The sequence below is a fragment of the Aulonocara stuartgranti genome (assembly GCF_965226115.1).
Source record: "Aulonocara stuartgranti genome assembly, chromosome: 1".
Classification (NCBI taxonomy): domain Eukaryota; kingdom Metazoa; phylum Chordata; class Actinopteri; order Cichliformes; family Cichlidae; genus Aulonocara; species Aulonocara stuartgranti.
The window spans coordinates 25755204-25780240 of NC_138939.1; the positions used below are offsets into that span (position 1 = coordinate 25755204).

The window sequence follows — 25037 nt, forward strand, 5'->3', positions numbered from 1 at the left end:
CCTGTTGATTCTCCTTCCCGTTGACAGCTTCCAGGCCACCTTGCCTTGGAAGAAGACCTGGTCTGGGAGAGCACCAGACCCCCAAGTAGGAACTGGAAGACATTGATGTATAAAAGAGTGTGTGGAATACCCTGTTTGTACCTAATGTGTTTTCATATTAAAAGATGAGAATAGATGGAAGGATAAATGTATTTGCATTTACACTGAAGGTATTACACTATATGTCCTCTAGATTCTTTAGATAAAATCAAATAACTGCCATTAATCTGTACTTCCACTTATAGTCATCAGCTTCATTAGATCAAAATGTCAGAGGGTGTTAATTAATGTATCATTGTCAATACATGTATAGTGACATACAGTGCTGCCAAACTAAGAACAGTGTTAAAACAGTAGATGTCAGAATGACCTCTCTTGTGATAGTGTGTGTGTGTGTGTGTGTGTGTGCGTGCGTGCGTGCGTGCGTGTGTGTGTGTGTGTGTGTGTGTGCGTGTGTGTGTGTGTGCGTGCGTGCGTGCGTGCGTGTGTGTGCGTGCGTGCGTGCGTGCGTGCGTGTGTGTGTGTGTGTGTGTGTGTGTGTGCGTGTGTGTGTGTGTGTGAGAAAAAGAGAGTGATAGGGGTGCTGCAGCTGTGGTAAAAATTGTTCCAGTTAGTTAATTGATGCTGAGACAGGGAACATGTCAGAATACAGTGTCATCTGTGGGAGACAGCTAATTAGATCACACTGTAGGCCTTTTTCTCTCTTATTTCCCTGCTCCTCTTCCTCTCTTTCTCACCCTGTATGTGGCTGCCCCACCAGCTGCCATGTGTTAGTATTTCTTTTGGAGTCACACTGCACACTCAGGCACTTCTAAATTACAAGAGTCCGAATGTACTGTTTTGTTTGTACCTATTATATACTTTTCAACAGTTTGCTATTTAATTTGAGTGCACATTTTAAAACTGTCTTCCCCAGAAAACAACAATTTGGGTAATTTTTGCAAGCTGTTATTATGGCTTGCAAGAATGTCTAAGTGCAGTCCACGAGCCAGTAGTTTTATGTGAAGCCCAAGCACAGCAAGGAAAGAATGCTGTACTGTACATTTGGCCCGACTTCATGTCATACTGTGGGAAATTAGTAAAGGATGAGCCTTGTCATACAGCAGCAGACTCAACCTTAACTTTGGGCTGTTGTCAAGAATTAAAACAGCTTCATCATTAATGGTTGAAAACATATAACCACCACTGAAATGACAAGTACGAACATCCACTGAAACAACTAAAAGCTTTATATGATGCATTAGCCTTCAGGCATATGTTGATTTCCTAACTTGATCATCAAAACTTTGACATTTTATGGTCTCTGTTTTAAAGTTAAGTGACCTCCAGCAGCTCTGCAGACAAGTGTGAGAACTATAAATCATGTTAAGTGACCTCCAACAGCTCTGCAGACAAGTGTGAGAACTATAAATCATGCTTTAATGTTAATTCCTTTACATCAGAAAACTGACTTTATTTTACATTAATTCATATGCTTGTGTTTTTGAAACACCAAGTAATTTGTTTTTTGTACATGAAACTCAGAAAATTGTTTGTTGCATAGGCCTAGTGGAAAACAAGAGTAAACTGCAAGTCTGGAAACTAAAAATAGTTCCCAGGCAAGACTCATTGTGGCACATTCCCTTGATGCCGACTTTGCTGGTCTTTAGAAGTGGAAACACTCATACATCATCTCAAAAATGCTTGAGGCGACTTTTGTTGTGATTTGGCGCTATATAAATAAAATTGAATTGAATTGAATTGAATTATTTGGGTGGTAAAAGGTGGTAGAAACAAAAACTGCTTAGGTGGAGGACTTGTTGCAGATTTCACTTAGCAAATATTATCTCTATACCTTATCTATTTCTCTCTTTCTTTCTCCCTCTCTATCTCCGTGGATGCTAGGTGGTGGAGGGCATGGTGAGTCTGGCTGAAAGCTTTTGTTTTATCTACAGTACATTATTGCATGCTTGTCTTGTAGTTGCCCGTGGCATTGGAAATGTAAGTTGGTGTGTGTTGCGTAGTAGTTTTGCAAGCAGTAAGCAGTGTTTTTTGGCTGAGATGGTGTCCTCTGAGATGCTATCCCTGTCTGGAGTGTGAGTTCAGCTTGGCCAATCTGTTCTAGTAGAGATGGTTCTCCTAGCTGTGGGAGACTGTGTGGTGCATGCCAATCTGCCCTGTGCTTCCAGGATTAATAGTGGTGTGGTTGTTGTTCTAAAAGAGGAGCTTTTTATGGTTAATAGTGAGTGGTGTCTTTCTGAATGGCATTTATCTCCAGGTTTCCCTGCCTGCTCTGCCTTTTGCCCAGGTCTGATATTTCTATTTATTCCCAGTTGAAGCTTTTGGAGATTTTTGGTCTGTGAAATGGTGGAGCATGTTCAGCCTTTCAAAACTGAGGCACTCGTTTGTTTAAATGTCCAACACAGATGTTTCTGTGTAGAATTTGCATGTTCACCTTATGTTTGAGCTTCCAGTAACTCTCGTTTCTCTCACGATCAAAAAGCTTCCAAGGTTAAATCTGCCAATCTGAGACATGGAAACCACCACAGAAAAAGATTATTGATCTCAATACTTCCACTTCCTGGTAAGAAAAGAAGAGGTTGAGAGGCTGTTTTTTTTGTTTTGTTTTGGGGGTTTTTATGTTAAGAACATGTAAGAATCCAAATATCAATGTATTTATTTATATTTAATTATGGGGGGGGGGGGGGGGGGGGGGGGGATCAGTGGGTCTATGTGAAGCTTTCTGCTCTCGAGCCTGTGGAGCCCTATACAGCTTTTACACTTAGTCCTTTACTCCAGTGCTCATTATAAACAAATAAAGTAATACAAAAAAAATAAAATGTATCTATTTAATTTATTATCGAGCTTCATAGTTACTGTATTTCAAAGTGGGCCTGAACATGGTACAGTGTTAGCAGTTGTTCTCTTTTGTTGGTGATAATTTTTTCTTTTTTGAAAAGTAAGATATTGTAGTTAATTTAATTCTGCCAATTAATTAAAGAATAATATTATTCTAATAAATATTATTCTAATAAACATACAAATAATCGTAAATGGCTCATAAACGGTATCAAATAATCATAAATGCCTCACTGCATTTGGTAAAAGATTGTTTGTTTATATGTATGGCTATTCTGCCTTATAGTAATGTTAAGGCAGAATTCGCTGGTCAAATATTGCTTAAAAATGACTCTTTTGATAGCAGTTTGAAACCGATTGTGCATGCTTCTTCCAAGTAAACTCAAAGTGGGCTAGAAAGTGATATAACAAGAACAACTATACATCCACCGTGTCCATGGCCGTCCATGCCTCAGCCTGAGGCAGGAGGGAAAGATAACGGGCAGATGATTCAGAAAGAGAGCCAGTAATTGATGACAGCTTGGCTGTCCTTAGTGTCACAACAGAATAAAGACAAAGAGTGAAGAAAGTTAGTGGGCGGAGTGGGGAGAGCAGTGGGAAAAGGTTGGCAGCTGAATCGCACTAGAGTTGGGCTGCTGGTGTAGAGATGAGGGGTTACTAAGCGCATTTTTATGGAGAATGAAATAACAAGCAGTTAATTTTAACTTAAAATATTTTCCAGATGCTGAAAAATACATTAAAAGCATCTTTACCCTGCAGCAAGGCTGTGGTGTTGATTAAAAAAGCGCCTTCTGCCCAAAAAATCATATAAGTCTTATTTGCTTAAGAAAAATAAATAAAAAGATGCATGCAAAATCACCACCAAGCTTAACACACATGCACACTGGCTAATTTTGTTCTTACTGCTAATGTTACTCATTTTGCTCATTCTAAATGGACAAACTTGTCCTTGTTGCCTGCAATCTGCATGCTTCATGCAGCCACACCCCATTTATTCCATTATATAAGGAAACGTCTTTAGCGGGAGGTGAAGTGGAGAGAGAAATGAAGAAGGAGAAAGTCAGATTGAAAAAACCAAAACAATCAAATGCAAAGTCCGAGGAGGAAGCAGGAAAAGGGGTAGGTTTCCAACGTGTTTCAAGTGGAGTGACGGCTATTTAAATAAATAAATAAAAAATGATGCCCTGACACACTCACTGTGGCTCAGGGTAAAGTTTGGACATTAAGGTTGATATTTAAAAAAAAAAGAAGACAAGTACTTATAGTACAAACAAATTCAGGTATGAAAATATTAACAAATCATTGATTTGTGCATGAAACATTCATACATGTGATTTTCGCAGAGATTTTAGTCAATAAATGAGGCCCAGTATTGTCCATGACACAAAAAGCTTGCGTCACGAACCATGACGCAAAAAGCTTGAACACTGGCGCCATGACAAGATGGCGCCAGTGTTCACGGCCAGCCGTCTGTCCCTTCCAGTGTTATTGTTTGCTTTTGTTTTACTCGCTTCAAAAGACGCTAACGCTCTGTGTGTTTACGATCGCCAAACGCTTTTAGATTTAAGATTACCTTGCTTGAGACGTGAATCTTACTGGAACCACGGAAAGCAGAAATTTCTCCCTCCACCGTTTCTGCCCGCCGTTCCTGTCCCAGCCTGCCTCTGCTTTGCCTCAAAGCTACCCCAATCAACCGGGCGCCGCTGGCGCCGGGGAAGACGAAGCGGTCAACTGGTGAGACTGAAGGCTTCCTTCTCACGTCCCGGGAATGATCAATACTTTGAGGCGGTCAGATTTGACTACGTTAAACACCGGACCTCCCTGACCATGATCTACCTCTGTTTGGTTCCTGTCGCTGGGATTACTACAATAAACCCACGCCTGCGACCTCCGCGACATCGTCGGAGAGGAGTAAACTTCCAGAACCTACGGACGCTTCAACGGGCTCCTATTTGCACTACTAAGCCTTCGACTTCACTAAGGATTAGCCTTGCTAATGTCCGCTTGTTAGCTATTAAACCTTTATTTTAAAGGACTTTTTTTACTTACCGCGATTTGGATCTCATGCTCCTAATGGAAACTTGGCTGAGACCAGGTGAGCTCAATTTCTTTACTGAACTCCTACCTTCTGACTTGTCCTCAGGAAGAGACTAACATATAAACAACTTTCAACAGACTTTTACTCAAGCTTCGAAATCCTACTTTTTGAATTGGGGAACCCACGCCCAACACTTGTTGGAGTAATATACAGACCTCCAAAATATAACAAAGATTTTATTCGAGATTTTTCTACTTTTTTAGCAGGAATCATCCCGAGTTATGATCAAATTTTAATAGTAGGTGATTTTAATATCCATGTATGCTACCTCCACAACCAGCTGGCTAAAGACTTTTTAAATTTGATTGACTCTTTTAGCCTCATCCAGCTTGTATTGGATCCAACACACATACAGGGCCACACGTTGGACCTTGTGTTGTCTTTTGGATTACCAGTTGTTAATTTGGAAATAAGTGATGCAATCTTTTCTGACCACTGTCCATTAGTCTTTAATATACTTTTATCTCATTGCCATCTTAAACCTACATCCTCAACACGACGTTATCGTGTTTTTAAACCAACGGCCACAGAACAGTTTTCCACTGCCTTTGAAAGCCTGTCGAATTCTTCCCTTGGTGATGGTATTGACCAGATGGATTCGAATTTTAATAATAAATGCAAGACTATTCTTGATGTGATCGCTCCATTTAAATCGACAGCTTACTCAGACCCATGGATAAACGACTCAACTCGATCAGCTAGGCGATAGTGCAGGAAGGCTGAACGAAAATGGAAAAAAGACAAATTACAAGTCTCTTTCCTGCTGCTGAGAGAGAGCCTATCTAGATATTAAGTCATTGTAAAAGCTGAAAATCTAAGTTTCTTGCAAGCATTATTGAGAACAACTCTAATAACCCCCGAACTCTTTTCTCAGTTATGGATTCGGTCTTGAATACCTCCCCCGCTTTCCATATAGATAGCTCCATTGAAACTTGCAATAGGTTCTTGCAGTTTTTTATTAATAAGACAGAAAGGCTTCGATCTACATCTACCCTATCTCTGTATAATGTTTAATTAACATATACCTCCTCAACTGCTTTTGACCAGTTTGAGGCTGTATGCCTTAACCAGGTGGAAGATCTTTGCAACACCAAAAAGACATCATCCTACTCTTCAGATGGACTCCCCACCCATTTTCTAAAAAAGATTATTAAGGTAGTCAGTCCCAACATTTTAACTATTTTTAATAGTATTCTCAGCTCTGGAGTAGTACCAACTGGATACAAGCACGCTGTAGTGCAGCCAGTGCTTAAAAAACCGAACCTTGATTCTTCTATTCTTGCTAACTTTAGACCTGTTTCCAAGCTTCCGTTTCTGTCAAAATTTTTAGAAAGGATTGTATTTGAGCAGCTACAAACCTTTCTAAATAGTCATAATATTTTTGAGAAGTTCCAGTCAGGCTTCAAAACCCACCACAGCACAGAAACTGCCCTCCTAAAAAATACTTAATGATATTTTATTAATCACTGACTCAGGAGACCCAGCTGTTCTCCTGCTCCTAGACTTAACTGCAGCCTTTGATACTGTTGACCACAGCATTCTGATCTCCCGTTTGGAGCAATGTGGTTTCAAAGGTATCCCCTTGGAATGGTTTAGGTCGTACCTCTCCGAGAGGACTTTTTCCGTGAGCCTTGATGATTTTATTTCTTCCCCAGCTCCTTTTACTTGTGGTGTCCCGCAGGGTTCTGTATTAGGCCCAATTCTTTTTTCAATCTACATGTTGCCCCTAGGCCTAATCTTTAGGAAGCATAACATCTGCTTTCACTCATATGCCGACGACACCCGGATTTATCTTCGGTTTAATAGAAACACCTCCACGCCCATGGAATCGCTAGTCAAATGTCTTAAGGAAGTTAAAACCTGGATGGCCTCAAACTGAGGTAATTATTTTTGGACCGAGCTGTAATTTCAATGCCCCAGATTTGGACTTATGCAACCTAACATGTGCTGTTAAAACGCATGTAAAAAACCTGGGGGTTTTCTTGGATAGCAAACTTACATTCGAGAAACAAATTAATTCAGTTGTCCAGCGGTCCTTTTTTAAATTCAGGCTCCTATCCAAAGTGAGATCTTTTTTATCTTTTAGAAATTTGGAACGACCAATTCATGCGTTTGTTTTATCTCAACTGGATTACTGCAATTCACTATATGTGGGTGTCAGTCAGTCCAGCTCGGCCCGGCTCCAACTTGTACAGAATGCTGCAGCTCGCCTTTTGACTCGTGTGAAGAAACACCAACATATTACTCCGGTGCTTGCTTCCCTTCATTGGCTTCCAGTGCGTTTTAGAATTAAATTCAAACTCTTACTTTTGACTTCTAAAGTGCTAATTGGCCAGGCACCGGACTATTTGTCTGACCTATTGCAGCTTTATACACCCTCTAGGGCCCTTCGATCAAGCGATCACCTGCTCCTTACCTTACGTAAGTCTAGGATGGTTCATAGAGGAGATCGTGCATTTGCGGTTGTGGCACCGAAAATGTGGAATGATCTACCTCTCCACATTAGAAAGGCCCCAACTGTTACTCTTTTTAAATCGCATCTTAAAAAATATTTTTTTACTCTGGCTTTCGAAACTGTATGAGAGTTACCAATTCTTTTATCCTAATTTTCTTTTAATTTTCTTACCTGTCGTTGTTGTCAATGTCATTGTTTAACTGTTACTCTGTACAGCACTTTGGTCAGCTCCCTGTTGTTATTAAACGTGCTTTATAAATAAATAAATGAAATGAAACCGCTTCCTATAAAGAGTTTGCTGCTACTCTGGGCCAAATGGCTCCGCTTGGAGTTTGTGGTTTGCCTGCAGATATTTATAAGCCTTTTTGAAAGCATTTGGGAGCTGACCTGTGTGATGTATTGCTCTCTACTACTGTTTTCAGAAAGGCATGAACGTCTTGTCTGGCATTAATTCATTAGTCTCCACTAGTAGTGTGTAATAAAATGAAATGAAGTGAAAGATTTGTAAGAAGTTTCTCAAAATTCAAACTGACCCTTCAAAAAGCTTAAAAGCTCTTTCTGAAGGTATAAAATTTAGGTAGAAGGACCTTTGTGCATGAGTGAGTAAATGCTTTTTGGCATTTTTCAGAAAAAAACATTTTTTCACCAAGATACATTCAACATTAGAAATTAAGCTTACGCATAAGCTCAATCAGGAAAACCTGTAATCATCTACTTGCTTTCCTGGGTGTTCACCTGCCAGTCTTTACATAACTACTATTTTCCCACTGTGTCAATCTTACTCACATCCAATCATCTTCTTGTCTGCCTTCTGTGAGCCAATCAACTTCCACTCTGCATGGTTTCAATCTCTGCTCTCTATAGTGCTCCCTTTCAGATTTTCATTCATTCACCCACCTCCCCCCCATCTCTATCTCACCCAAGTCATTCAAAGTTCCTTCCAAGCAATGTTCCCTCTAAGCTGCGCGCGTGCACAATTGCGCACTGCAGGCACGGTCTCTGCGCACAGAAAATCTGCATTGCGCACAAAAAAATCTAACCTGAATTGAAATTAAAATTAATACTTTAACAATTCTGTTTTGCAGTGTTAGTCAGTGAGTGACTGGCTGCTCCCGTAAGGGATTACAACGATGCCACCTTATCCCATAGTCCAGCCAATAATGCGATTCACATTCGTATATACGCAGCTAATCAAAGTCGTTGACAGGCAATGACAGCGTCTTTATGTGCCGACACCGGTGTTTTAGCACACCCATTGGAGATGTGAGCAGGACAGATGGAACAATTGACGAAAAAAGTGCGGACTTTATACCAGTTTTTAAATTGTGTTGATAGGCCACATAAAACCAGAGTTGTGATAAAAAATATATGCAATGTCTGTTTTTTTCCTAAATACTATCGTTGTGTATATTTAATTGTTGCAGCTTTTAGGCAGGGATGACTCCGAGAGTTGCTTTCTCACTGCATATGCTTTATTTCACAATCAGATCGATAACAAAAACATACAGCAGCTCCTCTCCAACTCCTAGCCCTTCGCTGCGGTGGAAAAAGAACGACTCCAATCCCCTTCAAGGAACATACGTACAAAAGAGTTTTCCTGACACACCAATGGGGCGTTCACTGCCATCTTGTAAATATGAGTACTCTGGCAGAATAACAGTTCAAATGAAAAATACACCAGAACAAACAAGCAAACAAAAAAAGAAGTGTGGGGTACCTTTGAACCAATGAACAAAGTATAACAATTTATACTTTTTAACATAACCCGGCCCCGTCAATATGTGTATCTCTCACATAATGCAGGAAGAAACGGTAAAAACGGCGTTTTATAAGGAAAACACTCTAAAGCACTCTCCGCCTGTGAGCAAAAATAAAAAAAAACCCCACCCATTCCTATTCGTCGAAAAAAGTACCATGTGAAATCAAAAAACAATATGGCAACATGGCATTTAGATGTTTAGGGAGGGGGAAGTTTTAGGAGTGACGGCGGTGTTTTGAGATGTGAGAGATTTGCGACGTTTAGCGCAAATCTTGTGTAGTCAATAGTTTTCTTGTGTGTGTCAGAACAATGAATGACTACTGAATGTTACAGGTGTTACAGGAGTGATACATCTCCTGTTGTCAGGCCTGCAGGTATCAGGCTGTTGTTCTACTTTATCTCATAGTGGACAGAAATTATTTTTTGGAGTGGCACAAATAATTTCAAATTTGCGGCTTTTCTATGGATTGTCCATGATTTTTGTGATATCGTAAGACGATTTGTTTTGGAAGGCTGTTGTGCGGCACTACATTGCCTGGCGGAAGGGCATGTGATCAGACACACAGCATCGGGGTTCAAGAGTGGTATGTTGGTCACATGTCCGTCTGCCAGGCAACGTAGTGCCGTACGAAGTAGCGCGAAAAACAAACTTCAAAGTAGCGCTACGCGTTCAGTGGGAGGCGTGGATGATGAGCGGCGATAAACTTGCGAAAAGCAAGTTATGCCCAACTCCACCAGTGGATTCTGACAGCGTGGAAAAGTGTGAAAACATCCACGATCACCAACGGATTTCGAAGGGCTGGACTGCTGCATGATGGAGAGGAGGACACCGCCACAGCCCTTCTGAGGGTGTTCGACTCTGACACTGACAATGAGGATTTCTTTGGTTTTGAAAGTGACAACAAAGGAGAGAAGCTGAGAGTGGATGACGAAGCCATCCTGAGCCTGTTTGTATCCGACACTGGAGAAGAGGACTTTGGTGGTTTTAGTGCGCAGGGAGAAGAGAAAGATGGTGGTGAATGACTGACTTTTCTTCTTGTTAAAGCCGTGTCACTGCACCTGAGCCTAAAAGGTAGGCCGAATCTATTTTTCTGGTGTGCTGTAGGTTATTGTTATGTACCACATTTGTTACTCGTTTATGAAGCACAGTACATGTTTCGTACTTGTAATTACCGGTACTTGTACATATACCCTAAGAAGTTGTGCAAATATGTACCCATAACTTGTTTTTCAAAATATTAATAAAAGGGGTGTGTCTCCAAACAGCCATCTCTTTCCTGACAATTCCCTTTGTGCATATTCTCTTACATATGATAAGTCAACATTGAAACACCTGCGGCTTTTAGTCAGGTGCGGCTATAGTATGTACAAAACAGGATTTTCCCCTGATTTTAGCTTGTGCGGCTAATATTCAGGTGCGCTTTGTAGTCCGGAAAATACGGTAAATTGCCCAATATTGGTCATTATATACTGTATTTTGCAGACAGAGTTACAGGACTCTCTCCCAGACCACAGACTCATACTCATAATACAAGTCAGAGCTTTATTAAATAAATAAAAAATAAATAAAAATAAAGTTGTGTTTTCAAAATTAGAGTTCAAGTTATTTTTACTTCCAATAGTGTTAACATACTACACAGGTCATGAACAAGATTTTTTTTAATTTTCATTGTAAGTGGGAAAAAGCAGTTAAGTAAAAGTAGTCTGACATAAATGTAAATGGTGTAATTTGATTATTTTAATAAACCATGTAACTTGGATGGATTTGATGCCGGCGTGACCACAGTGCACACGTCTAATGTTGCTCACAGTGGTCCAAGGGACCGCTCAGGGAGTTTGTGTGTTCGCTCAGACACATGAAAAATTAGAGGGAACATTGCTTCCAAGCCTTCCAATTTGGGTTTCCGTTCTGCTATGATGAGTCATAAAGTACAAACAAACAAACAGAAACTTATTGTCAAATAAACGGATGTCTATATTCCAACAAATTAGGTTAACTTTTTTCAGATGATCTCTCCTTATTGAAATATGACTGGGATAGGTAGACAGAAAGCAGTCCCCTTTAAAAAAAAAAAAAAAAAAAAAAAAAAAGCATTTACTGCCTTCCTCATAATATTTTGTATTCTATTAAGTAGGGATGTGCTACTAGGCACTGCAGAGTGTGATGTTCCTAGCACTTATGCTGCAGCTTCACAGCAGCAGCTCTGATGATCATCCGCCTCCTCCAAGTGGTAGGGGATCACACATCCAACCGTTCGCTATAACCCAAACTAGAGGATCACGGTCTAGTCTTGGAAGGCTTGGTGGGCAGAGAGGTAAGAGCAGAACACGTTCGCGGTCACCCCATAGGCCCCAGGAAGGTGACTCTTGATGAAGAGAGGTGAATACTCACCAAAAGATATTCCTGCTAGCAAGATACCCCTGGTCATATACTGGATCCCAGCAGTAGCTACAGCCCACTTGACCTGTTCAAACTGTTTTTCTTTTTTTTTTTTTTTCACAGAAGCCATGATAAGAACCCTGTGTACAGACACCAACCGACAGGCGTGGAAAAAAAAACTTTCAAAAAGACGAAAATATCCCTGGGCAAGACCTCACTGCCAGCTAGTTCTACAGATATTTGGAACTCGATTTATATGCTGCAATCCTGAAAGTGTGAGTGTGCTTGTGTGTGTGTGTGTGTGTGGAGGGGGGGGGGTTATCCGCTGGTATTGAAGGCAGACTCCTATTTCATATTTTACTGTTTATTTGGGATTTATTGGCACTGTAAGGACCTGTGACAGGTTGTGTGTAGCATCCTGAAATAATTACAGGGAGTGCAGAATTATTAGGCAAGTTGTATTTTTGAGGAATAATTTTATTATTGAACAACAACCATGTTCTCAATGAACCCAAAAAACTCATTAATATCAAAGCTGAATGTTTTTGGAAGTAGTTTTTAGTTTGTTTTTAGTTTTAGCTATTTTAGGGGGATATCTGTGTGTGCAGGTGACTATTACTGTGCATAATTATTAGGCAACTTAACAAAAAACAAATATATACCCATTTCAATTATTTATTTTTACCAGTGACACCAATATAACATCTCCACATTCACGAATATACATTTCTGACATTCAAAAACAAAACAAAAACAAATCAGCGACCAATATAGCCACCTTTCTTTGCAAGGACACTCAAAAGCCTGCCATCCATGGATTCTGTCAGTGTTTTGATCTGTTCACCATCAACATTGCGTGCAGCAGCAACCACAGCCTCCCAGACACTGTTCAGAGAGGTGTACTGTTTTCCCTCCTTGTAAATCTCACATTTGATGATGGACCACAGGTTCTCAATGGGGTTCAGATCAGGTGAACAAGGTGGCCATGTCATTAGTTTTTCTTCTTTTATACCCTTTCTTGCCAGCCACGCTGTGGAGTACTTGGACGCGTGTGATGGAGCATTGTCCTGCATGAAAATCATGTTTTTCTTGAAGGATGCAGACTTCTTCCTGTACCACTGCTTGAAGAAGGTGTCTTCCAGAAATTGGCAGTAGGACTGGGAGTTGAGCTTGACTCCATCCTCAACCCGAAAAGGCCCCACAAGCTCATCTTTGATGATACCAGCCCAAACCAGTACTCCACCTCCACCTTGCTGGCGTCTGAGTCGGACTGGAGCGCTCTGCCCTTTACCAATCCAGCCACGGGCCCATCCATCTGGCCCATCAAGACTCACTCTCATTTCATCAGTCCATAAAACCTTAGAAAAACCAGTCTTGAGATATTTCTTGGCCCAGTCTTGACGTTTCAGCTTGTGTGTCTTGTTCAGTGGTGGTCGTCTTTCAGCCTTTCTTACCTTGGCCATGTCTCTGAGTACTGCACACCTTGTGCTTTTGGGCACTCCAGTGATGTTGCAGCTCTGAAATATGGCCAAACTGGTGGCATCTTGGCAGCTGCACGCTTGACTTTTCTCAGTTCATGGACAGTTATTTGGTGCCTTGGTTTTTCCACACGCTTCTTGCGACCCTGTTGACTATTTTGAATGAAACGCTTGATTGTTCGATGATCACGCTTCAGAAGCTTTGCAATTTTGAGACTGCTGCATCCCTCTGCAAGATATCTCACTATTTTTGACTTTTCTGAGCCTGTCAAGTCCTTCTTTTGACCCATTTTGCCAAAGGAAAGGACGTTGCCTAATAATTATGCACACCTGATATAGGGTGTTGATGTCATTAGACCACACCCCTTCTCATTACAGAGATGCACATCACCTAATATGCTTAATTGGTAGTAGGCTTTCGAGCCTATACAGCTTGGAGTAAGACAACATGCATGAAGAGGATGATGTGGACAAAATACTCATTTGCCTAATAATTCTGCACTCCCTGTATATGTGTGATCCCCAAAATAATTACAAATGATGGAAAAAGACATTTTGCACCATCATCACATCATCATTTGAATAAAACATATTTTTACTCAGGTCCAGGTTCATCACCAATAAAGTCGCTAAGACGATTTAAAAACAGTCTACTTGTCACTTGTTTACCCAGGTTAACCCTGTCGTATTTTCATAGAGTACAAAATACAAATGGAAGCTGTGGATTTATTAGGTGTCGATTGTCCAGTCCTATCTTATTCTGGACAGCCCGTTCCAAGACCCTGAAATGGGGCTGCATCCTTTAATGTAACCTTAGTGTGGTCCATGTGGGCCTGAGAAGATTTATTTCTGACAGGAGATTTCAGTTGCACAGGAAATCATCAGGTACATAGGAATCATGTTGAACCTCATGCTGCCTCAAGCCATGCAATCAAGCTCTCATTGAAACGCTTAGTTTGACTGATCTGGAGGGAAGTGCATGTGGAAGATACATAGCACACATTAGTTCACAATGACAAATGTTTTTTGATTGATCTAAGCTGTGGGTTTTGCTGTCATCTGTACAATAGTGATCATGGCCTTTGACTCCTTCTGCAGTGAGTTACCCACAGTCATGGACTTAGGTGTAGACAGCACACCACAGCAGAGCGTGCAGTGATGGAAGGCCCATTTGATATATGTACTCTTAGTTTTATAAAGCTTTCTGGACTGAAGTAAGAGAAAATGACTTAGAAGTCTTTATTGAGAGCTTTAATAACTTTTTGCCTCGGGCTCCAAGAGAGTAGCTCTGACTTTGTTGTCAGAAAATAGCATCCTTTAGCAAAGAACTCACAACTCGTAGACAAACTTTTGTCTGAAGTCCCAGTTTGCTTTGTGGCCAGTAGCGGTTTTAGATATGGTCGACACGGGCAGTTGCCCTGGGCGGTTGCATCGTGGTGGGGGGCGGCATCACGGGCATCGGCAAAAAAAAATAAAAATGCTCGTACTCATGCTGCCCCGACGTCAGCCAGCGCATTTTGGGAATGGCATAGGCACCGATCGTTTTCTATCGCCCATTTGCTGGGAGTAAGGGCGCCCTTCGTTTGCGAGGTGCGCCTGCTGCTTGCAGCGCAGGGAGGAGAGGGCGGGGCAGCGGGGGCTTCTCTGGCTGGCTGGAGCGGCATCTAATAACCAACTCGCAAAATAAAACAAAATAAAAACAAACCAACAAACACGAAAACACCAGACATTATAATACAGACTTATAATTTGCACCGATGTTTTTTCAAAATTCTGTACGCGAAAAATGAGTGCGAGAGCCCTCGGTGCGCCTGCTCGCTGCTGAAGTCAAAGTAAACTTTATTGTCATCTCCGCTACAGTCCAGTATATAGAGAGACAAGACGACGAGGCTCCAGTTACAGCAGTGCAAGTAAACAAACAATATATATAAGAAGAGTAAGAAAATAAATATACACTTTAGGACTAGGGGTAAAGGGATCAATAACAATTTAAAATTTACAGTTTGATGATTCAAAGTCTCACACACAACCCGTCGAAAGGGGAGGGGGGCCGGCTGCTTCCAAATAGAGCGTATTTCATTTATAATGATGTAAATCCAAGCCCATTATGTATTCATGATTTGAATCCTGGGTTGTGTGAAATCTCAGAAATGCACCCTAGACAAAGTGAATCTGTGAACTAAGGAGTAGGTGTGTTAGATCATGCTGTGGCCTTGGGTTGAGGGATGTGTGTTTGTACTGCAGTGCAAAATTAAAACCAATGGAAGATGGACAAGAAAAGTTCAAAATAGGGCTGAACGATTATGGAAAATAATCTAATTGCGATTTCTTGCCCCAATATTGCGATTGCGATGCGATATGCGATTATTTTTTAAGGTCTTTGTCTTCTGTATTATTAAACAAAGACAAGCAATACATCATATAGTATGGCCAATACTATATTACATTAATTTTAAACTGTTCTTTCCTGGAAGACAGACCTCTGTTATGATGACATGAGGTGATGCATGAATTGATGACTGACATTTTTATTTAACTTCTTCAATCACAACAGTATATTTGAACATACACAATAGTTTATTTTTAGCTTACAAACATCTGAGCATAAAGTGCTGACAAGGAACCCTGGTGTAAACATTAAAATGAAAGTCAGTACAATGTGCAGATTGCAGAAATATACATAAAAAAAATCAGTGGCTTTACCACACTCAGTTTTTCGACATCTGTGAACTACTAGACAGTCATTCAATTAAAAAATAATATTAAATAAATAAAACTAATAAATAAAAAATACACACATCTTACTGATCTCTGCAGTCAGTAACATTACACATAAAGTGCAAACATAATAGCAATTGTATAAACACACACACAAACACGCCTTTAAAGTTTAAAGGCGTGAAATTGGACGGTCTAGTTCTGATTAGCGTCACCGCTGTCTCGGTGGAGTTTAATAAACTCGGCCGTCTGCTTCTTGCTATCTAAAATATAACCAGACACTGGCGTAAATTCTCGACTGTCTCATACTTCTGTTTAATAAGTTTTCTGTTTGACGTTTAGTCAGCTGTGTGAAAACCAAGGAGGAACCCACCCGGGGGATTAATAAAGTTTTATTTTATCTAATCTAATAACTTTAATCTCAGCCAAACCGATTTACTCACGAACAAACAAAACACTGAAAAAAGCCCAACAATAACATTTTTAGGTTGTCTAAGTGACTTATATATTACGTTTAACCCGAGCAGCGAAACTCCGCGGTGATCTGAAAATGATGTGCCGGGAGTTGTGCCGTTCTCGGCCGCATCAGTAACCCTCGAGCTCCCGGCTAGCTGTCGAGCTGGTGGGTAGCAGACGCCTCTGAAAACGTCGAAGCACTTTTGCAAATATGGGATATCTTGATAAACCGAGCAGATATTTGATGTTTACACAACTACTTTCTCACCTGAAAATATGTTAAAAGTTTATTTTGTGACCCTGAAAGATTAGTATGAGTAATTTTAAAACTTAGTAGCGGCCGCCATTGCTGGAAACTGGAGTTTGGCTGGGCCGCGCTATGAATTCTGGGATATGGTAGTAATTTGGACAGCCTTCGGCGGGTCGCTGTGACGTAATCGGTCTACAAATGCGGCCTCAGGAGGATGCAGCCCATGAATTGTATAATATAATCGCAGTATAATCGCAGCCTTTGCGGTTAGAAAATTGCACTTGATCATGTCGCGATATTATCGCAAATGCGATATATCGTTCAGCCCTAGTTCAAAACCATCAGGTGCTCAGTTTAGAATAAAGAGAAAAGAAGAGGAGGAGAAACGAGCAAAAGATACAGGTAAGCAGATGTGTCATTGGATAATGGCAGGTCATCCTGAAACAATCAGAATACTTTATTAATCCCTAAGGAAATAATGTGGGTTACAGTTGCTCCAAGAAGAAAAGGTAAAAATAGCAACAGTAACAGACTAAACTCCAAACAATACATTATGTTACAGATTTTATTATCAATTGTTGATTTGTCCTGTTCTCATTGTATGACGAATTATGATGGCTGTTTGGTAGCCGTTTGCATACTATGCATACTCTCTCTTTCTTCATATGTGTGTGTGTGTACAACAGCTTTATGCTAATGTACAATCCTTAATATGTTTTGGGGGGGCGCCAGAGGGAGTGTTCGCCCAGGGCGCCAAACAGGCTAGGACCGCCACTGTGTGTGACCATCAGGTCCATTGTGATAAATGTGTCGCTGATTGAAGGATTTTTTTTCTAAGTCTCTTTCTTTTTGGAAGTAAACAAAACATAAAGTTGTAAAACAAAAAGGTAGATTAGTTCATTTTAAACCTCTGAAAAAGTCTCAACTAAAAAAGTGAACTATACCAAGAATGAAATCTTTGCAGTGGGAGGTTTATCTTCCTAAGTTACCAGGAGGACTGAACCGTGATTGATGACTTGTTGAGCATCCATTTGTGTCGCTCTCCAACTCTTCATGTTTATATGTTTAGGTTGGCAATAGACCTGGTGCTTTCAAGTTGGAAATGTGCCAATTGACTGCTCAGGGACCAGTGTTGGTTAATTTTCAACGTGCTCAGACTGGACTGGTGACCAGTCGGTGTGGCACAGGCAGATAGTCATGTACCACTGTCATGGTCCCCGTGCCTCTCCGGCTGGCTCATGATGGCCACAGGTTTTGTTTTGTTTTATCCCACTCCCTCTCTCCTGCTTGCCTGCTCTTGGCCCACACACCTGCGGTGATTGCCACCGCCTGTTAGTGATCTGCTGGTGTTCTCTATGACTATTTAACGCTGCGGCACAGAGCAGTCGTCGCTGGAACGTTGAACCTCCCGTGTTCGTGCTCTAAGCTTTCTCTCAAAAAGACTCTCTGTGTATTTTTGCCTATTGGTTCTAGTCGAGCTCTCTGTGTATAGAGAGAACTGGTGGTGGACCCTTTGCTGTGATCCCTGAGCGTGTCGGCGTGAGTGGAAATCGGAGCGAGAGTGGATGAAGAGGAGTGAGTGTGTGTGGAAGAGGACCGGCGGAGATTGTACTGTGGAGAAGAGCGAATGTGGATTTTCTTCTCTCCACCCCCTGGACCCCTGCCCCACTCACTGTATATATACATATCATACTGTGGTTTCACTTTTTGTAAATAAATTGTCACCTGTTTCTTGCCAGAATGCTGTTTGCACTTGAGTCTATCCGTTAGCCATGACACCCACATGCTTACATGTCATAAATGCCAACTCAGCAAGAGCCTCGGTATGAGCAAAGGATACTGGAAAATTAGTGACATTTGTTTTGCCATGCAAATCTGTCGCACCTGTTTTTGTTTAGTAGGCTGGAAGGGGAGCACTTTATTTTCAGTTTAAGATAGAGAGTCGAAAAATGTCTTTCATTATAAAATTAATATTTTGCATTCAAGAAAAGTAGATTTTTGCTTATATATGGTGTCAGTTATGGAGTTAACAAAAAATCGGAATTGGTCAAAAAATAATTGCACTCACAACAAAATGCTTAACTGCATACCTGTAATAAGTGCTTGTGCTTATCATAGTAGTAATCATGCCTCACTGTTTGATAGGTCAATTCAGTTGATGACTGACCACTCACTCTCTCTGATTAATTCCACCTGTTGAGAATTTCTTTATTCCATTGCTCATCTCACAACTAGGAGTCAACATCTGGAAGCTCAGCCTTGATTGAATAATGCCACCAGAATACTCAGAACGGTGCACAGAAAAGCTGAACAAAAATGGATTTTTAAAAAAAGGATATACTTCTGGTGGCTTTTGATGTATTTAGAGAATTTCTATTAAATTATCAGAAGGTTGTAAGAGCAACGCAAAGAAATTAGATTTCTGTGATTGTGGCTAACAATTGTCACAGTCCCAGTGTTTCATTTGGTATTATTAACTCAGTTATTAATTCTTTCAGTGCTCCCCCTCTTGTAGCATCTAAAGCAATGTGCCAGAACTTACTGAAATTCTTTGTTGATAGCAATTGCTTATATTAGGTCTCATATTATCCCCCCTGTCACTGACCCATCAACCTACGTTGCTTTTGACCACTTCATGCGCATCTTTTTGACTGCTGAATAAAGCAGTCAGCCACTTGAAACCCACGAGATATCCTCTGGATATTGTTCCATCTCGCCAACTGAAGGATGTTTTGACACTGTGGAAGTACACACTGTGAGTGAGCTGTCGATTAACAAAAGCAGTCTTCAGTCTAGGTGTGTGCCTGCTTATTTTTTAAACATGCTGTTTCGGAGCCTATTCTTAAACAGCAAGCCTGGATCCAACAGTTTTACCCAACTTCAGACTGATTTTCCTTTTATTTACAAAGTCCTGAGAAAGTTGTCTTTCTTCAGCTCCAGACCTTTCAAATAGACTCCACTGTAATGGTTTAAATCTTATTTAACCAATAGACGTTTTACAGTTAGGCTGGGGAATACATGATCAATTCATATGCTCACTCTAGGCTCATTGGAAACAAAAACCATTCAGCAGTCCAAAAGATGTGCATGAACTTAAATGAACAGAAAAAAAGAGCTCGCTGCATTTAGTGCGCCTGAGATTTATTTTTAAAAACCAAACAAACCAAAAAAACAATTTTCTAGGAAACTGCACGTGATTTTTGACTTATCTAACTTAACAAACACATTCAATTCCTGTTAAACCTTGCTTCTTTTTTCTTCTTCTTCAGAGAGTTTGAGAGAGCTAGCCATATCTTCATTTTGTCTCAACTTGTCTACTGACATAGTCTTTATTCAGGTGTCAGTCTGTCACTGCTTAGATGACTATAGCTGGTCCAAAATGCTGAGGTGCATTTAATAACTAACATGCAAAGGCAAGACCACATATTCTCCATATTGGCTTCTCTATACTGTCTGCTAATCAGTTTTAGAATAATTTTTAAGATTTAACTCATAAGACATTGTATGGATTGTCCCTTTCTTACTTCTCTGATCTTTTAAGTTTGCACACATTAGATCACTGAGTTGTGTTGAGCAAATGCTCGTAGCTGTCGCGAGGTTCAGATTAAAGCATAGGAAAATCAGGCCTTTCCAGGAGTTGGTCCAAAACTGTGAATCAAACAGTTCTCTCACATCAGGATCTCCCCAACAATGACGCTCTCAAAACCAATTTTTATCCTGTCTCAGCTCTGAGTTCCAAGTACTTTCATTTGTGTTCTTTTACTGAGCTTTTTTCACTTTGCTGTCTAGAAATTTAGAATTTTATTGTATGTTTTATGGTTTTGGTGATTTATTATATATAGCACTTAGGTCAGCAGCTGTTGTTAAAACTAGCTTCTTGACTTGACTTGAATATTTTACTGGCATATTAAAATATTCTGATGAAGCAGATCCTTTCCCTCAACTTCACCTTAAAATACACCCAACTGAACTGACAGGACCATTGCTGGTCTCTAAACCTGCTGCATTAGCAGATTGAAAACAGTAATTTAGGCTGGGAATTTAACCCCATCCCAGGCCACCCTGTTCTCATAAACCACCAGACCCTTGCAAGCTAAACCTATGTGTTTCTAGGTAATGAGTACCCTAGTAGTTTTTGTTGTTGTTGTTGTTGTTTAATATTTAGTCAGCATGTACATCTTGACATCTGGGAGTAGATTAATCTACATTAAACCATTTTTTTAATGGCATTGACCAATGAGCCTGTCATGAGCATCTATGGAAGAGCTGCTAAGTACAAAACCTTTATGAATACACAAAAAACCCAACAGATAAACAGACAAATATAGTAATATAAGAAGACCTTTGTTCTGTTTTGTTTTGATGTTTGTTTGTTTTGTTTTTTTAATTATGCTTCTCACACTTCTGCATTTTCTTTTCTGTCTATTATAGACTCATACCTGGTACAGAGCATCCAGTCAAACTATTCTCATCCAGTATATGTTATTGCTGCTCCTGATGCTTTTTCATCACATACCTACAAGACTGTCAAGCCACCAGGTAGCATTCAAGTGAGCCCAATATGATACCCTCCTTTCCATGCTGAATAGAGAGGCTTTTTTTTTTTTAATGTCTCGCTAAAAGAAAGTTGAAGAACTTTATTTTTAGACAATGTAAATTAAGTGCATTTAATTCCTGTTTTTGTACATTTCTGTACAAGAATCATGTTTTTTAATTTAAAAATTCTGGACAATTTGTAAAATTTAAATAAAAGCAGGCTGTAACAATTTACAGTTATACCTTATTCACAACATAGAAAACATCAAACTGAAACTGAAAAAATTACCGTATACAATGTTAAGAAACTCAGAAGCTCATTTTGAATTTGATCACAGCAACACATCTTAGCGAGTTAGGAGAAGCTAAGTTTACCACTTCAAAAAGAAAAGATCCATAAATGTCTGAGAACTGAGGAGACCAGTTGTTGGTTCTTTGGGAGAGTAATGTTGTTACTTCCTTCTCCGATGTAACATTATAACTCTCCTCTTTGATGTATTTTATATTTCATGATGCTCCAAATGTTTTCACTTGGTACAAAGTCTGGACTGTTGGCCCGTTCAACATCTGGACTCTTCTACTATGAAGCCACGATGTTGTAATATATGCAGAATGTGGTTTAGCATTGTCATACATTACTCTAAAGTCTTCATATTCATATCTTTTACCAGTGATGGTGCCTTTCCAGATGTGCAAGCTGCCATTTGCACAGACACTTCTACAACCCAATGCATAAGAAGATGAAGGTTTTTGAACTAAGTGCTGATAACAAGTTGATAGCTGCTCTTCACTTTAGTGTGGCATCCATGTTTTGCAAAGACATTTTTAATTTTGACTCGACTGACCACAGAGGAATTTTCCACGTTACCTCAGTGCATTTTCACAGATGTTCAGATATGTCGCCTTCTTTGCATGACAGAGCTTTAGCCTGCATTTGTGGATGGCACAATGGACTTTATTCATTTATGATTTTTGGAACCACATACAGTGATTTCCATGACAGAACCATGTCTGTTTTTAATGTAGTTATAACAGGGTCTGTTGATCGAGAGCATCTAATACTGTATTTATTGAATCGGCCTTCTCCCTTGCATACAGAGATTTTTACAGATTCTCTGAGTCCTTTCATCATATTATGTTCTGAATATGATAAGGTATCTTTCCTTTGCCATTTTATTTGATTTATTTTACATGCTTTTTTCAGATTTGTGAACCTCTACCATTTTTCTTCAAATGGTGAATTTTCTCCCCTTATATTCTGTGTTCTGTTGTAAATAAAATATGGGTTAACATGATTTGCAAATCACTGCATTCTGTTTTGGGGGGTTTTAAATTTACCTTTTACACAGCAGCACATGTTTTTTTGGATTTGAGGTTGTGAATCTAGACATTCAGTCTGGTATAAATAACTCTGATTACACTATGCATCTTCAGACAAGATTAAATGTACTGGGTGTGCAGTGAAGGAGCATCTCATCCATCCTTGTCAAGTGAAACCTGAGGCCAATGACAGGTGAACCTGTGGCACAGAAACCACAAGTAACTGAGGCTGCAATGCGTAGTAAAGAATGAAACACTAAGAGCACAGCAGAATAAAAAACAGAAGACAAAAACAACACAAAAAGCATAAAACATTGAGATCAAAGGGGGCAAAACAGAAATGAGAACAGAATACAAGTCTAGGGCAAGGTTATACAACAATCACACATTGATCCTGAAGCTGCACAAATACTCGTCTTTTTGTTGGCAAGGAAAGTGAAATAGTAACAGCTAACTTTTGTAAAGACAATAGGAAAAGAAAAGTTGTATCTGTGGCAGTCCACTTGAAAAGTGAATGAAGCTGGATTCTTCAGCTTCCTCTCAGTTATGGGCTGTCAGAAATAGCAGCTGTTTTAGTATTAAAAAAAAATCTTTAGTCACACAGAATAAGCACTGAATGTTATAACTGAAGACCTAATTCTTGATTTTAAGCTTTTCATCAGTTCAGTTTCTGTCAGTGGTTTTCAGAAATATCCAGTGTGCTTAATGGAGAAAGCTTTCACTGATCCAGACGACCTTGATCCCAAAATAGTCCTAAAGCCTAAAAATCAGTTAACAGTTGCTAAATAAGTCTAGTAGTTATTTTACTTTGTTTTTCTTTAGTTTCATTCCTTTTTTCGTTCCGTTTCACCACCCCCTCTTTTGTGCTATGGGTGATATAAGAATAGGCAGCCCTGAACTTAAAGTGAGCCAGCGATGAAAGACTATGCTCTTATAAAAAGCTAGATGTTATTTTTGTACAGGAGAAGCATAGTTCTGTTGATAATGATGCTGACTGAAGGAGAGGTTGTCTAGTGAAACTTTTTAAATGCACAAAAGAAAAAATCAGTCTGTCAAATGTGAAGAGGTCATTGGGGGCCATCACTATAAAATAGTGTGTGTTATAATGTGTTACTATTTATGCTGTAGTTGTGGGAATGGGGAGATGACCCTTTTTGATGTTTTAAATGACGTTATTAGGAATTGTAAGAGGATAGGATGGATGAATGACAGATGCTTCACTATTCCATAAGCTGATCGCTCCTTCAGCTGGATAAGCTAAGAAGGGCCAGAGATTTCAGACTTCAGAGCCTAAAGCTTGACAGGGGGCAGGTGCTGACTGTATATACTGCAACCACTGAGCATGCTGTCAGATTCAGGAGTAATCTGTTTACCTGTGCACACTAAGGCATGGTCAGTGATTCAGAGGTTTTGTAACAGGACAGTTGGACGCTCTCATGAACTTCATGCCAAGAACAATCCCTCTCTTTTCCAGTCTTGAGTTGGATTTGCACGTACACCATTCCTTCTTCTAAATGGGGATTGTGTCACTTTTTATACAGCCATGATCAGTGTTGGTCAAGTTACTTGAAAAAAGTAATCAGTAACTAATTACTGATTACTTCCCCAAAAAAGTAATCCCGTTACTTTACTGATTGCTTATTTTCAAAAGTAATTAATTACTTAGTTACTTAGTTACTTTTTAAAAACACGATTTACAACCTGAAGAGGTGATAAAGCCATAGATCTTTCAGCCCAATTCTACTTTTTCTACATAATCCATCATACAAAATGTAATCAAATGGAAAAGTCTCTTTTTAAAACTTGTTTCATTAGTTTTAATCTTTTAACTTTATGCATCAAGCAAACATTTAATTATATGCACCATTCTCTGACTTGAATAAATTAGTTTAACATTTAAATCTATTTTCTGCACATTCCAGCACATAATATAAAATATTTTTTGTGTTTACACTCACTCTTTTAAATAGATGCAAGTAAAACACAGCAGAAAATAAATAAAGTCAAAGACTCAGCGGTCCTGTTGCTCTATTTTCACCTGTAAAGCAGGAGTGGCGTAGGCGGAGGGTTACCCTGGTGCAGGTGTGCCGCAGCGGTCAGTTGAAGAATCCGCGAGTTTCTCTGTGAGTTTCCCATTACGTCGTTGCGCACTCGGTGCTTGCTTGGAAGTTTAGGGGTTTTTTTTCGCTGTAAAAAGAAGTTTTCTTCCCACGCACGATGGACGCTAATGTTTTTGTCACTTTTTATGGAATCAAACTCAAAGTAAGGTCAGTACTTCCACGCTTTAAACTCTGCACGCTCATACTCTCTCCCACAATCGATATGTGATCCATTGTTGATCTGCACACAGCTGTTGTCACTAGCGGCGCACTCGCTTACGTCACTGTCATGAGACATTCTTGCAAAAAATCACGGTTTTAGTAACGCAGTAACGCAGCGTTCCTACGGGAAAGTAACAGTAATCTAATTACCGTTTTTGCAATAGTAATCCCTTATTTACTCGTTACTTGAAAAAAGTAATCAGATTACAGTAACGCATTACAAGTAACGCGTTACTGCCCATCTCTGGCCATGATATAAAAATCTAAAAAAATTTGGGTGTGAGCAGGGCTGGAATTTACATCGACTGAAACAGCTGGTAATGGTGTTAAACACAGAGTTGCTATGATTGTGCCTCGTTTTTTGTTGTTGTTGTTTTGTAAATGAAAAG

At 39.8% G+C, this 25037-nt stretch overlaps 1 protein-coding gene across 1 annotated transcript in view; it reads right to left on the bottom strand.

Annotated features, from left to right (window-relative positions):
* Window positions 1–8581, bottom strand: part of LOC309702824 (uncharacterized protein) — a 38111-nt gene extending 29530 nt beyond the window's left edge. Inside the window, exon 1 of the mRNA XM_082527446.1 lies at window positions 8568–8581. The gene's annotated coding sequence lies outside the window, so the exon portion shown is untranslated. The remainder of the gene's footprint in view (window positions 1–8567) is intronic.
* Window positions 8582–25037: the final 16456 nt, after the last annotated feature.